At 47.9% G+C, this 16192-nt stretch overlaps 1 long non-coding RNA gene across 1 annotated transcript in view; it reads right to left on the bottom strand.

Annotated features, from left to right (window-relative positions):
* LOC114061287 overlaps nt 1–13639 on the bottom strand; it is a 34321-nt gene extending 20682 nt beyond the window's left edge. The window contains exon 1 of the long non-coding RNA XR_003572080.1: nt 13459–13639. This is a non-coding gene — a long non-coding RNA (uncharacterized LOC114061287). The remainder of the gene's footprint in view (nt 1–13458) is intronic.
* Between the last annotated feature and the right edge of the window lie 2553 nt (nt 13640–16192).

The following is a 16192-nucleotide window of genomic DNA, read 5'->3' as shown; positions in this document are numbered from 1 at the left end:
CCTTTTGTTTTTACAGATGTGCAGTTCACGGAAATGAGATGATTAGTTCATCAAAGCATCTGTCATCTGAGAGACAAACCAGCTTTTTACAAATGCATCCAAGTGACAAGACCTGTCGGATATGGGCTGCGGGGAATCTCTCTGAGTCTTATTTTTGGATCTATTATAATCAGCTTTGCCAGCTTATTATTTATCTCCAGCACATCAATGGGGAGGGAAAAGATAAACACATAAAAAAACTTGTCAGATATGGCAATATGAAAATGGTGGGGTTTTTTTCCTGTGGAGGATGTATATCCTTGCACTTTCACAGCTCTTTCTTTTAACTTGAGCTGTATAGCTTGGTCTTTACTCCTGGAAGATTTAATGACTTGCCAAATTCTTTAAATGGACTAAGTTAATTTATTTTTGTGTTCTTAAAATTAAAAGGAATGATTTGGGGGCATTTCGTGGTCAGCAGGCTTTGCAAATCAACAGCAAAACTACCCGCATGATCAACACTGGACACAGGCTTTGTTGCTTTTCCAGATCAGGTGAGAAAGAGTGGTCAGATATTTAAAAACTCTCAGCTTGGGCTCAGTGGATTTGAACTGAGCATCAATCTCCACCTTGGGCTTCCTGTTTCTGGTGACACCTCAGGACATCCCTGCTGTCATATGCACCGTGCTTGTGAGCACAGGGGGGCTCTAGGTTCAGTTGGAGCCACACTGGTGATAGGGCTGTATAAATCATAGAATGACTTGGGTTGGAAGGGACCTTAAAGATTATCCAGTTCCCTCAAGAGCAAAGGAGGATTTAGCAACCTTCGGGAGCTCAGCAATGGAGCACAAATGGATTTTTTTTTTTTTTAATTTTTTTTTAATTACGAAAGATGAAAGAACTGGGCTGAAAGTGAGATTACTCATTTGTTCTTAGACCTTTGTTGTTAATCATACCACACCTACTACGGGAGCGGTGACAAGCTGTCAGCTTCGCCTCCTGGTTGGCTCAGTGCCACCCAACGCTCGCCCAGCCCGTGCCATCCCTTCATCTGTGACCAGCCCGGCTGGCACAGAGAGGAGAGGGAGCTCAGGAGCACAGCACTGCAAGTCTGTACAGCTCTGGGCACAGCCGAAATTTCATGTGTGCTCAGCAGGCGGTGAGGAAGAGAATCCAGCCAAAGAGAGATGTAATAAGTGGAAACAAACGGAAATGACACAGCCTGGGCACGAAGAGACATGTACAGTCGGCATGGGGTGGGGAAGAAATGGGTTATAATGTAAAATCAAGCATTATCTGTCAGTTCTAACTAGTTCATGACAGCATGACAGCTCCTTGCATGCACAGAGACACTGTTTGGCCTCAAACAGCCACAAGCACAAGACAGCAGAGAGGGGAGAGGGTTAGGAACTCCAAAGGACCAATCATTGGCCTTGCTTCCTGCTCTGCTAAGAACACCACAGTATAATCGAGTTTGGAAAGTGCAGGCTGGCCTCCCCTTTATCCACTCACATCACAGGGGAGATGGCCGCTTCAGGTCACCACAGTTTCATCTTGGCTCAGCCTTTGACCAGATGCAACAGCAGATGCCTCCTGGGGGTGACCGCTGCCCTCTGCATTGCCCACGGTACCTGCCACGCTCACATACTTGCTTAATGCCACAAACCCAGCCACTCTCCTGTCCAGGATTTGCCACCACAGCACAGGTGGCTCAGCACTGCCCTCCTAACACTCCTATTTGTATCAGGCACTGCTCATCCGTGTATTTAACAAAGCTTTCCAACCTCTCCTTGCTGCACTGTGTGCCTTTCAGCAGTTTTGTGGTGAGCACTGAAGTCTCTTTTGTGTGACAGGGATGATGGGAAGAGGCTTTTGTATGGGCAGCTGTACAGCCTGTCTGGCCAAAATGGTTTTCCTCCTTCCATCCTTATTCTCATCCTTTTTTCCCTGTTTCTATTCATTCCTTTCCCCTCCTAAGCCTGAGAGCACATCTGAGATGCCCTGCTTTCCCTTGGCCACACCTGCTCGTAGGCAGACCAGGATCAGCAGTGTGGTGGCAAGAAGAAAGCCTCCCTTGTCTGGTGGCTCTTCCCAGCCAGCAGTCCCAGCTGCCTTGTTCCTGGGAGCTCCTGAGTCAGAGAGACTTTCTGTCAGGGCCTGTAGCGGGGGATGATTCAGTCCAAGCCCAGGGGAATGGAGCAGACAAAGAGCTGTGCAGAGGCTTTGGCAAGTCCCTTCTAACGACTTCACTAGGCAGGATGTGGAGCACTTGCACTGCAGGTGAGTGGAGGGGGAATATTACAGAGGCACTGTAAGTAACAGGAATCAGTGTTTTGGACACTCTCATACTCTTCCAGCTACAACCAGTGCCAGCCCTGGGCCCAAATAGACAACCAAGCCTTCCCTGCAGGGTAGAGATGCTCGTAACTTGTCAAAAGCAGCACATCCTGCCCCTTTAAAACAAAAGGAAGGAAGAGAAAGATATTCTTCAGCTCCTAACAGTTCAACCCTTCTATGGGTGGAGCTATTTCTAAGAATTGATTACCTGCCTCCTTCCCTTGAAGTACAGCTCAAGTCCCAGCTTGGCTGCTCCCTCATGCAACATCTCCTCCCAAGTGTATCCTCAGCTTGTTCTGGACAAGATGTCACCAAATGTCCTCTCCAGCTGGAGTGCATACCCTGAGTTCACAGCTGAACAGGTACACCAGGCAGCCGTGCTGGTAAGCAGAGGAGAGGAAGAAGGAGAGGCCCACAGGTGGTGGTGATACCCTGAAGATCTTGTGCTAATCACAATTAATTAAGTGGCAGACAGGAGAAGTCCCATTTTCTTCTCTTTAAACATCCATAAGTGATACCAGGAGTTACCTAATAAAGGAACTGAAAGGGCTGAAAAGTCTACAGTGTTCTGCAGCTTACTGGACTCCAAGGAGAAGCAACTCAGTAAGAGACTTTACATTTTCACCATTTTCTTTATAATTTCTCTTTTTGTCCGACCCATAAAAAAAGAATGGAAATATGATGGTATGATCCTTTTGTAGACAACACTACACTGGGCCTGCAGTGACATAAAACCAAAGAATCAGATTATATAATTTTTCATAAAGTTGGGAGAGCTGGTCTCCAAGGGCACATACCAAGTCACTTAGCAGCTATCCTGCCATAATAGCTTTCAGCCTTCCAATGGAATTTTTCCTGGGTTTCCTCCAAAATACTATTAAGAGTAAAGCTTCCTGGAACAAGCACACTCTGTAGAATTTCCCCCCCACCCCTCACCACTGGCCAGCAGATGCTTGTCTGCAGGGCTAAATGCACTGGAGGATTTATTCCTTAGCTTAGGTGGTCTGGCCAGCAGTTCCTCCTGGGGCTTCCCTTCCTGGGCCTGTGTGGCACCTCCTAAGGCAGCAGTGGTGTCCCCAGACATGTCTGACCATACCATTTATTATCAGTGCGTCTCAGCCACCCCTCCACGTCCCAAAACTCACAGTCCCTGTAAGGCCAGGGGAGAAATGCAGTGAGAAATACAAGAGGTAAGAGCTTGGATTCATTAAAGGAGCCTCAGGAAATGTGGCACCTGCCTGCTACCAAAGTCAGTGGGAACTGGGCACCCCGATCTTCTAAGTCTGGGCAGAAACTGCAACCCAGGCACTCCCGTCCTAACCCAGCCAATGTCATAGGTAACTGTTCAACTCATCACTGTGATTTGGGCGTTAGAAATCAACCATCTACACACAGAATTGGTGTCTGTTGTCTAGAAGACAAGCAATACATCAAGGGGTCAAATCCTAAAAGCAGATGCCTTTGCTTTTCGTGTGTCAGTCTTGGTGACTCCTCAAAGAGTTATTGTATCATTAATATCTGCACGAAGCTTATTCTGAGTGGTTTACTGGAAAATTACGACTTGACAGCAATTAGCATAAAATGAGTAGGAGCTGAAGGCAGAACAGCCCATCATAAAGGACTTTTTAGACAGAGCTCTGACGCTGGTACTTGAAAGAGTATTTTAAGAATGATTCCTAAACAGCTACAGGTCAAGCACATATTTTATATAATGGATTCAGGGACTGACAGTCTGATTCACAACTTGAGTCCAAAGAGTTCCTTGCTTTTGAAAAGACAGCCTTTCTCCTTGTCTTATAATTTGTATTTGGAAAAACAAATCCCCCTGCAATGCACACCTGGCTTTTCATTTGAGTTCTCCAGAAGGTCCTAGGGAGAGACCATCAAAGACAGCTGTGTGTCTAAATACTTCAGGCCCCTCCTGTCTACCTCCTTTAGAAGCCAACTGAAATAAGAGGAATAATTTTACTTTACCCTAGGGGGTCTGCATAAGCCTTCAGAAAAGGTGGTATTTCTTGAAGGTGTGCACATGGATACAATCCTACAGTCACATTCTTCCTGCTCTGATTTGGATAGCTGGAGGGTTTGTTTGTTTTCTGTCACATTGGACAAATAAAGAGAAGATGTCAGAGCACCCTGGGAGTCCCCTTTGGGCCCTCAGGGGATTCTCCTCCACTGAGGAAGTGGAGGAGAAGCTGGCAGTGAAGCTGGGACCCCATCCTCTCCCACAGTAGGGCTTTACAGGCACTTTGAGGCAGGGAAGGAGGTGGCTTTGCAGCACGAGAGCTTGCTCTCTTCCATGTGAAAACATTAGAGAATTAATCTTGCTGCTATTATATGGGTAAGGGTATGAAAACAGACACAACAGCCCAGAGACAGCCAAGAGACCACAGGTGTCCTTCACCCCATTTGCCATTGCTGAAATCTACTGGCTAATGCTGCTCCTGTTCCACTTCAGCCTCAAAATTCTGCCAAATCTCCGGTGCCAGAAATTGCTGCCTACTTCTTCTGGGATTATGATGCATTCCTTCCTCAGACTTACAAACCCATTTCCTTCTCAGTGGCAGAGGATTAAATTTCTTTCAGAATCAGCGGAAACAGCCTGTGCCTTACATATAGAGTATTAGTATTAGAGCAAATTCATCTCTGATCTCATTCATCATTTGCTTCAGTCCTCTCAGCAGACAATGTATCAGTCTTTTAACAGTCAGCACAGACTTCTTACTGTCTCAGAGAAAAAGCTTTGGCATCTGGTTCAGCCACTGAACTCCAGCGTGACCTGTGTCCTGAATGGACGACAGCACAGGTCCTGCAAAATCACTCATTTTCACATGGCTGCCTATTAGGAACCTGAGGCTTCCTCAGCCTGCTTACATGAGGGTTCCATGTGCTCCCCTGAATGAATTTCCTTCCCACATTTCTCATTGTCTGTGAAGTGGTGCAGAAGTGGATTAAGTAAGCTATCATCTCAGTTAGTGATAATGAGAAAATTGAAACAAGCTGCTCCATAAATGTGATCATTATCTAGTAAATTAAACGAGATATTCAAAGTGTCCACCCAGCAGTGGCCAAGGAAGTTCTCTTACTCTGCATTTCTTTTATCTGGGAGAAAGAGGAAATGATCACAACCTCCCACAAACGAATCCAATGGACACACTGTCATTAAAATCATCCGGCTTTCCACACTTGCTGCATGGTCACAGCAACTGTTGGCTCTTCCAAGCCTGAGACATTCAACTCTGGATGTTGCTGGTGCTAATGGCCAGTTAACAGGGACCAGACTTTTGAGGTTTGTCCTCTGGAGAATGGGGCTGGGGGACACCACGTGTTACCAGGGCGGGAATTGCTGCCATGCACATCTTGCCCAGCAGTCCAATGCAGATAGCCAGGGACTGCAGGGATAGCTGGGGATTTGGAATCTACTGAAGATGCTGGGGAAAAAAGACCTAGCAAATTCAGAGGCCAGATTAGAACAACAGTTTTTTGACAGGTGAAGGAAGGAAAGGAGGGTCAGAGCCTCATACCTGGTTATTACTGGGATATCACTGAAGATGGGGGGGCAGGAGGCAGAAATCAACCTACCTACCACTCTTTGCCTTCTACCTAAATGCCTGAAACTCTGATTTTCAGGATATAAATGTTTCTTAAAAAAAAAAGTGCAGAAATTGGGAGTTTGCATTTGCTCTCTTGTTTTCCCATGCAAAACCCTGACAAAAAGTGAAATGATTTTCTATTCTCACCGCATTTTTCTTCGTCGTTCTGTTGATCCCATCCATGCCAGGCCAACCTGTTCTCTACACCCCAGTTCCAGGCACACCCCAACGTGGGGTTGCTCAAACGTTAGAGATGCACGAGGGATCCATCCCCAGGGTGGAGGAGAGATCTCACAACGGGAGCCATGAACTGTAGAATCATTAAAGTTGGAAAAAATCTCCAAGATCTTCAAATCCAACCCTTGACCAAACACCATCACACCCACTAAATCATATCACGAAGTGCCACATCTACTCAGCGTTTGAACACCTCCAGGGATGGTGACTCTATCACCTCCCTGGGCAGACTGTTCCAGTGCTTGCCCACCCTTTCAGTGAAAAAAATCTTCCTGATGTTCAACCTGAACCTCCCCTTGCACAACTTGAGGCGTTTCCCCTTTTCTTATGAATGCAGAAGATATGCCCAGAGCTGCCCAGTATCCAACGGTGCCCCAGCCTGCAGACACTTGTCAGATGCTCCCACTGAAGCGAAGCAGCTCTGGGTGTTTTGTAGCTTACACAAGAGTCTCAACAAACCACAGACAGGTCACCAAACCATGAAACGCAGAACAGGCCCACAGAATCCCCAAGAAGCCAAAGCTGCCTGCAGGGAAGCAGGTGCTGCTGGAGAAGGCAGTGCTGGGCACATTCCCTGAGAGTGCTTTGCTCCAGTAAATCCCCTGCTCTCCCTTTCGGACAGATTATCCTGGGGATGGAGAAAAGACGCAGGCAAGGAGCACAATGCTAATCCTGAGTCTGAATCCATCTGAGCCGAGGGGAAACCTCTGCAGCAGCACTGGAAGGCAGAAGCTGCAAGCTCCAGCTGGCCATGGGAGGGCAAACTGCTCCAAGCATTGCTGCACAGTTCAACACCGGCACTGCTAACTTTGCCTGCAGTCAGCCTCCCTTCTTGAAAGACAATCCAGGCCTGCCTTCCAAGGAGTTTTAATTGTTTGGAAATTTTGGAAGGGCTGTTTTTTTCAAACAGACAGAAGCACTGGAAAAGGCAGTGAGCGAAGCAGGACGCTCTGGGAATGTCCTGCAGCTGCCGGGCCAGCACAGGAATTCCTCTTTTCCCCAATGGCAGAAAAATTACAGCAGGCCTTCAGCATAACCCAGTCAAAGCAGGCTGCTAGGAAACTGTCAGAGACAGTTAAAAATAGGGATTGTGCTGATCCAGTGTTAACTCTTAACAGGGAAGGCAGCGATTCCTCGCTGGGTGGATAACACCACCACTGCTTTTATTTAGCAATCCCTCCCTTGTGCTGCCTTTAAATGTCCCAGCTCTTCTTGTATTTTCCTTTAAAGCCTGTTTTCCTCCCAACACAGCAGAAGTCAACCCAGAAGAGTCATTTCTGTGGCTGGCCTGTTTTCAGCACCCTTTCTGGCTGGCCTGCAGTCCTGATTGCAATAAGCACTAATTAACAAGAAGCTGGTACTGGAGCCCATCACCACGGAGAGAGGAGCAGGGTGTCAACACATGACCTGAAGATCACTCTGTCTCCCTGGTTTTGCCCAGCAGCATCCTCATCTGTCTGCACACACATCTCCACTCCTTATTTCACAGCCTTGTAGCATGAAAAATCAGCAAGGTGGTCACCTTGCAAATATATTTGCCTGCTTTTATTTATTGTTGATGAAGATCGGTTGAGTTTCACGTGCATGGGCCAGTTCCCAAAGGCTTTATTTCCTTTTAGCCCTGGCCCACAGTATACAGCAATATTCTAGTTGGAAAGTGGTGAGGATCTCTAACATCAAGGAAAGCCAAACTTGAAAGCAGAGTGCCAGGACAGCCAACGAGTCTCTTAGTACCCATCTACAGACAGTGCATCTGACAAGCAACTCTTATGGCTGCATAATGCAAGGATGGAGAAAAGCCTCTCTCATCCTGAAAAAGGAGAAGTGTCCTCAGTACACATCCTTCTGCTAGGGAGAAGACAGGTCATGATCAATAAGCGGTGAAATATTTGGAGTTTAGTTAAAAATCTGGGAAGCAGGTGGACCTATATCTGCTCTCTCCAGCCAGCTGTCACTGCCACCTGAAAACCCTTGGAGGAAACAAAAGGAGTTGCTTTTATTTCTCTGCTCCTTGAGGTATCATGGGCAAAGCTCATTCAAACACCATTGCTCAAATGGATCATCATGGAAATATCGAGGCTTGGAGTCAAAAGGCACAGATTGCAGTCAGGTTTTGACAAGAAACTTTCCAAGACCAAAAATAAGCAAAAGCCAACCTGTGACTGCCTGACCTGCTCTCACACCCAGAACAAAACCCGAGCCACAAAAACTCTGAAAACTGCCAAAAATGAGATCCATATCTACCACCCCTCCTGCTTGGTTGGTAAAAATCCACCTTGTCCAGGCACTAGGAAAGACCAAATAGTCTGGGCTGCAGTTTCTCTCAGTGAGCACGTGGACTTTGAGGTGCAAACCTGGTGCTGTTTCTTGTAGACCTGGCAACCTTCCCAGTGCCATAAGCAGTTTTGCTCCACTAAGCATCCATGAGGGTCCAGCAGGGCTCCAGTAAGCACCAGCTCTGCTTGGTGAGTGGAGACCTTGCCAGAGTTGGGAAGAGAGGCACTCGAGCGGAGAGGCAGCCCGGTGAGAAGGGAAGCTCGCTGGCATTCGGTGCAGCAGGGCAAAGAGAAACTGAGCACCAGCCACATGGCAGCTGCCCTGTGCCGGAGCTGCACAGCTCAAATCAATCCTTAAATCCTGCCAGCGAGGAGCTCAGGGCCCTGCTAATCCCACGCTCTCACATCTGCACGGCTCCATTACGCAGCAGGAGGCAGCTGCTGGGACTGCTGTGAGCTCAGCACTGACACCTTCCAGGGGGGTTCGGTCCTTGCTGTGCCTGAGGGCCAAAGCCACGCAGCAGCAACGCTTCTGTTTTGTGATGGAGCCTCAGAGGCCACCTAAAGCATCATCCCCAGCCCAGCTGATGAGGGATGAGCTTTCTGGGACCGAGCTCCCAGCCTGCACACCAAACCACCAAATCACTGACTGGCTGTGAGCACGGCAGAGTTTGGGCATTGCACAGAGCCAGATCTCTTGCCAACTGTGGTTTCCAGGCCCAACCCCTGGCTGCTGCCAGAGCTGGGCAGATAAGAAGGAGCATCATCCTCACAGACACCAAGACAGCCAGGTTTCAGCAGCAAGCCCTGGCAAAGCTGTTACCTTTCACAAGTAATGGTTCATCACAACTCCTGCAACACGACAGACCAAGCCAGGCAGGACCTTTCCATTCTGCTGCTGCTCTAACTGGAACAGGCACTTGGGTTGACAGCACCTGATCCCAGACCACAGTTGAAGAGGATACTTCCAGATCATTGCACAAATAATAATGGTATTAATGGAATTACAGGAAATCCTTGCTTTTCTAACTCCAATTCCAGGTTGAAAAGCAGTGTTACTAGCAGGCACACATGAGCTCAGCCGCTTTGATTAAAGAGCAACTGTCTAATCTCTGCCTGGACTTTGCCCTGGGTTTTAATGCCTGATTAACTACCCCCTGCCAGGATTATTTTGCATCTTTGCATATTTTGGCGCTCTTACTTTTCATTTATTGCTACAGACAAGGAACTGTTTAAACCAGCTCTCATTTGCACTGGCAGTTTAAAGCACTGTGCCTGAGTGTATGGCCGAGTGGTGGCTGGAGCACAGTTTAAGGGGCTTTCAGGGCAATCTGCCATTTCTCAGGGAGCAAACCCAGGACAGCACACTCTCAGCTCAAGGGAGGGTGTCTCTGTACATCTTAGCCCTCTGGGAGACACCTAAATGTCACCTCCAGGAAATCAGCAAATTACCATCAGTTTCAGAAGAAGCGGTTGGAAGATTGACTCCCTATCCTGAGAACGGTCAGGCCTTTCATAAGAAATAACAAAATAGATTTTAGGTTTTAAGTTTTTCATTTTCCAGCACAACTCAAGAGTGCTGTGGAAAACATAAAACTTCCCATGACAATTGTTTACACATCGAATTCTAATATTCCTGCTAAAAACAACCCCAAAGCTGTCTGGAAAAACTTCCTGACCAGCTGTAACTACCTGCCTCTTAAAGCATTTACTCTGAGCAGCTGGATCTCACTATTTACAGGCACTTGTCCAACCTGTACCCCACACCACATCTTCTTCTACTCCTATGAGCCCTCCCATTCCATTTGACAGCTCTCAGGACCACCTGAGATCAGCATTCCTACACAGCAGCTCAGTGTGGTGAAGCACACGCTGCACCAACTTTTGCTACTCTCCTGCTGGCCATGGCACTAATTGTGCTGATGTTGATCCAAAGCTGCTGTTCTTCAAGAATGCTGTGCTTCTCCATCAGCAGCACCCAATGCCTTAGATGGCCATTGCTTCCACAGCCTTCTCCAGTTCCCCTGTCTTCTACAAATTGTCCAGTACCACCCTTAACAATATAGTTTTGTTGCAGCCAAGGCACTTCAGCACAGAACAACAGGATGTGCAGACAGGCAGGGTGGGATGGGACAGGGGGAAGGAGAATGGGATTCAGTCACTGCCTCAATATGAAAGAAGCAAAGAGAACATTTTCACAACCGTGCCCTTAAAAGAGTAAAAAAGTCCCTGTTAAATCAGGTAACTGGGTCACACCACCGAGCTGGTGAAATGCAAGGTCCTGAGAGATAACCGTGCTTTGGGGTGGCGGGGTAGAAACCTTCATGCAACAGCTCAGTGAGTAACATCACAATAAAACAAAGAGCATATCAGGTGATTCGTGTACAGCTCTGCAGGTCCCCACCACGCTGCAGCCACCAGAAAAGGCTCACTCATGTGTTAAGGCAATTCTGCCCTCAGGCTGTCCCAAGCCTTCGGCATTTTTCCCCTCCTTCCTTTACTTTTGTGTGCATCTAATTATTGAGGATGTTCATAGAGAAATGGGATTTCTGGTCTCTGGAAGCCCATCTGCTCCCACTGTTTATTTCCTGCAGTTGTCACAGTCATGTTGTAATGAATTCCAGCGTCACGACCGCACTGGTGGCTCTTCCCATGGGGAACAACACAGGGAAACCACCCTGGTTGAGAAAGCAGGCCTGCAGTACCCAAAGGACCTCAAAGGCATGAGAAAGAGCAGAAGGTGGCCCCACACTTCATGAGGCTCCCACCAATGAAGGAAAATCTGGGAAACATGATTGGCTACAGCAACACATTCCAACAGGCTGAAAATCTGGGGACCCACTCTGCAAAGCACTGCTGGGACTGCACACTTCAGTCCACCGGAGCCAGCTTCCCACTGGGGTCACTGGTGAGGCCAAGAAGTTGTGCTGGCTTGGTGCTGACCTAAGTGGTCCTGGCTGGCCAGAGAAGGCCACAGAAGCTGGCTGAAGCGGTAAATCTGGCAATGTGTTTTCAAAAGCTCAAGAGCTTCGAGCTGGATCTAGCCAAGCCCTCCCTGGTGCAAGAACAGCACCAGAACCCCAGTGACTACCTCCTTCTCCTTAGCAATGAACTCCTGGAACAAAGAACTACAGTAAAAAGGTTAAAACTACCTAAAAAAAAAAAGAGAGAGAGAGAGAGATTAAAACAAATTCTCCTCCCACTCTTGCCTGGAAGACAAATCCTTCCTTTTAAGCTTGGTTTCACTGAGCCTTCTACACTGCTGCAAACTCAGTGCTGCCTTCTCCAGGTGCCTCTTTCTTTCCATCAGCTCAGTGACCTGGGTCTGCACCCATATTCTCCTCCTTTGAGGAATCTCCAGTTGGTTTCTCAGGCCATCAGGCTCCTCTTCAGGCTGACCCTGCCTCCCTTCCCCATTGGGCTCACTGTTCCATTGCCAAATCCGAGGTTTCTCCTGGAGAGCAGGCTCCAGGGCTCTCTGGGAGGGAAGTCCTTTTTCCCTTTCAGAGCCAGACCTAGAGGACAGGTCTGTCCTGGCAGGATCACAACTGGAATCACAACTGGACCCAAAGCACACTATACATGCCATCAGACGGTTGGAGAAGCCAAATTTCCCAGGAGTATTAATTGTAGCACTGGTGCATATGCTGTGGAGTAGTTTGTGGGGCAGACTCAAGAGACCAGAGAAAGCAATACTGCACAGGTCTGTGCACAAAACCTTCAAATGAAACAGCTCACATCTGGCTTCCACCTGTTCTGCATTCCCCTTTCCTGCTTGCTGCATGCCTCGAATGTCTGTGTGGATTTTCAGAGTTACCAGCAAGTAAAACAGAACTTTGCTCCCCAGGCTCAGCACTTGGCTACACCAGATCCAGGGAGGAGCTGAGGTTTGTCCTCAGCTCAAATCTATCTGCCTACACTGTCCAACCTGCACCTTGCAGCAGTAAGACCTTCGTGGCAGATAACCTCTCCCTCTCAGCTGCTCCCAGAGTTGTTGGAGCCGTTCCAGAAGCACAGGCAGACAGGGGGCATTCAAAACCCCATGGAAAGAACACAGGCTATACCATCTTTCCCTGAGGATTCACACAGGAGGGATAACACTTTAATTTAGAGTTTTGCCTTCTACAAGCATGATGAATGAATAGGATTTACTGAAAAAGACCCAGGAAGAGACAGAGTTAAGGTGTCCTTACAGCGTGCAGGTATTGCTCGACGAGGGCTGTCCTAAGTGAAGTGCTGCTTTGGGGATGATTTGCTGTCCAAAATTCCAGTAGAAGACATGATGCCATGCAGGAGAAAGAACACGATCAGGGCTCCTCGTGATCCCGACTGGCAGGATGAGCATGTGCAGCGTGGGAGAGTGAACAGACAGTGGGAGAGTGAAATGGAGAAAACAAAGCGAATGTATGAGAGGCAGATGAGTATCATCGCTTTAACCACCAAAAACACCGTCAGCTCCGATGGGCTTCAGGTCATTTAAGAGGTGGCAAAACAAAACAACAAATGAGTTTGTTTTCTCTCTTTGCTCTCTTTCTAGTCAACACTGGTAAATTCAACCCAGCTCGTGCCGGAATACAACAGTGCGGGTGCCTGGCTTCCTTCTCACTTGCAAGCTTCCTTAGTTCAGGATTATACAGCTCATTTCTCCACTTTTCCAGAACAAAGACAGCACTGTTTTGTTACTGTACAGCTACTTAGTCACTGCTGAACCAAGCCAGGAAACCTGGTATGTCAGAAAAAGCATGAATAAAGGATTTGATTAGGGCAAAGGGAAGAGAGAAAGGGGAATAGGTATGAGATTCGTGTTGTTGCTGCACTCAGTTATTAGAAGCAGTGGGGACACCGGTATTGCAAAGTGCACAATATGCTCAAATAATAAAAAACTAATAATCAGATTCCTGGCTGATACATAAATTCAGGCACTTTGGTGGTAGCAGGGAGTATCACACCTGCTTAGCGCAGCTCCTAAGCTGGACTGGTTCCTAATTTTTTTACCCAATTTCTAATAAAACGCCATTCACAAAGCTAATACCCACGACACAAATGCTCCTGTTCAGCCGCTTAGGACTCACTGCCTGTGGATCTCAGCAGGGCTCCGAGGCAGCAAACACGGGATTTTTGGCCTTTTATTTCTGCTGGCTGCATCGCTACTCACTTCAAGTAGAGAGCTTTCCAAATCGGAGCTGACCCATTTCTGCCTGTGGCATTGAGGGCACCTCTCCCACTAATCTCGTGTGTCAGCGTGGTGCAGTTGGTAATACTTGTCTCTGGGACAGCAGGTTAGGGATTTACTGAGTCCCACACATCATGTCCTTTAATTCAGTGTCAACCAAGGATAAGCCAAGGACCTAGGGCAAAGCGTGATCCATTACAATTTCATGCTGGGTGGGTGCTGTATTGTTAGGAACACAGCTCCAGCTTCCAGATGAGAAGCCAAGCCTGCACTGCCAGCCTGCTATACGTGCTCCAGATTTGGGGAGAACAGTATATTCACATGTCCTCCCCTTCTGTCGCCCAACTTATTGTGGTTGAAAGTAACAGGGATGCAAGAAAAAAAATAAATTAATAAAGTATGTCCGTGGCTATAAAATCAGGAACAACACAGTTGCAAAAGAGAAAGCAGACAGAAAGAAAAGCATTTCTCTCGATAATGCCAAGAGGTTTCTGTCACAGGGCCGTGGAGGGCTGGGCACGCAGAGGAGAGAGGCGATGGGCAGTGACATTTACACTGTGGAGATGGCCCCTCCCATCCCCTGCCCCCAGCGCTGCCTCCCTCCCTGCTCGGGGGACACCTCTGCCATGGACGTTTTTCCAGTTGGCTCCCGCTGGAAATGGCAGCGCTCTGGCTGACCTTTCACAGGGCAGCAACTGCTGAGCACACGCGTGGCACTGCCCATCCCTCCCCACACGGCCCCTCCGAAACCATTCACCGAGCTGTGCATCACACAGACACTTCTGGGGAGGGGCAGCCCTTTGCTGCAGCTTGGGACCTGATCTCTTCACATCCTGCAGAATTCTGGGTGCAGAAAGGAAAGGGGGAGCAGATTTGCCAACATTTTAAAGAACTCCAGTGCCATTTTTACACCAGCAACATCCTCCAGCTGCTGTGAAAGCAGCCTGGAAGGGTATCTGGTGTTAATAAACCCACATCTTTTCACAGTAAAACACAGTGAGCCTCCGGGGCTCACGTTAAAACTACAAAGCTTGTTTGCCTACTGGAAGGCCACTAAGAATTATCCCATCTGACTTCCCGTACATCCCAACCCATTCATTTTCACTCAGTTACCCTGTATTAAGCCTAATTACCCCAGCATTAAAATTAATGACTTGTGTTGATTACGGCCCATAGCAAAAGAGGGACTATTAGAGCATCTGAGACAAAGCAGCCTCTGCTGTGGGTGATTTGTCCCCAATGCTCGCTGTCCCCTCTGCCAAAAAGACAAGTCCTGCTGAACTTTCTTTGCTTCTTTTTACCAGCCAGGGATGCCTGCCCTGATTTAGCTCCTGAGATTAAGGAGCCCTTCCTGTATTTGGTGTTTTCTCTCTGTGAAATACTCGGGCACAGGAGTCAAGTCGCTTCTCACCTCTCTCTGCCTCGCTAAGCAAGCCTCTCACCCTCGGTTTCTATTTTCTCTAGATCTCATCTCTGTTCTGTGGCTTCCCCAGGCTTTCAGACAACCTGTTAAAAAACCAGGAGCAGCACAGCCTCTGTGGCTCACCAAGACCTTGGGATGCTGCAACCTTCAGCATCACCACAGGGAACTTGCTGCTCTGGCAAAACCACGACACAGCTGCTGCAGTGGAAATCGCTCACTCCCCTTCTTGCTTCTGGAAACACAAGAGGATCTAGGTTTCCATGGGGTTTTTTTGGCCTTCAGTCCAAGAATAACTAAATCTTTGGTAAGTGAAAAAGGCTTCACCTAGGAGATGTGATCTTCCTCACTAGAGACTGCCAGCACAGACAATTTGTCCTGGTGAGCTTTCAGAGCGGGGCTAACAGAGCACATGTCAGAGAGAAAGAGGCATTTTGAGCCTTGTTTTATCCCTTCTCTCCCCTGCTGCCTTGTGCCAAGACTAAAAAGTCAGTTTAGATGGGATGAAGAGCAATAAGCATCACTGGTCCCTTTTTTCTGCCACAGTCCTTCCCTTCCCCTGAGCTCTGCCCTGGCACCAAGCAGCCACACAACTGTGTCACAGCACAGTTGAACAGATTCCCTACGGATCAGGTGCGCTTGAACTGAGGATATTTAGGAAACACAAAGTAATTTGCTTCATTCCCCATCAGCACTGACTACATGAGGGCAAAAGCTGCCCTGGGTTTGGGGCATTAGTGTGTGCTCCTAAGCAGATACCACGTGTCTTCCCACCTGTACCAAACCTCCTAGGGATTATTTGCTCAGATCTCAGCCCTTTTTTGTTAATATTCCTGTTCCCAGGACTTTATTCCTTCCCTGAAAGACCGAGGCAAGGCAACTTTCTTCTTTTTAGTCTAGGTTTTTCTTGCTGCCACCTGCTTCTCTTTCAGATCAAGTTGAGTACAAGTCAGCCAAGGCCACTGAAATGGCAAAAGAAACATATTTCAATCTGGTGAACTTGCAAACATCTTGAAAGCATCTAGAAAGGAAGATGGGGTGTCTTCCTCCAGGAAGTTATGGTGCTTCAGCCTGCCCAGCAAAGCCTTCTTAAGTTCTCTCCATCCATGAGCTAACAGGGACCAGAGTCCCTAATAAAGGACTGTGAGAGCAAACTAACCTCACACCTCATTAAGTG

This window comes from Empidonax traillii, unplaced genomic scaffold, assembly GCF_003031625.1.
Source record: "Empidonax traillii isolate 1590-97213 ecotype Southwest subspecies unplaced genomic scaffold, ASM303162v1 scaffold323:size719838, whole genome shotgun sequence".
In the NCBI taxonomy this organism is placed as follows: Eukaryota; Metazoa; Chordata; class Aves; order Passeriformes; family Tyrannidae; genus Empidonax; species Empidonax traillii.
The sequence above is the reverse complement of the archived record's forward strand: the minus strand, read 5'-3'. Positions and strand labels throughout refer to the sequence as shown.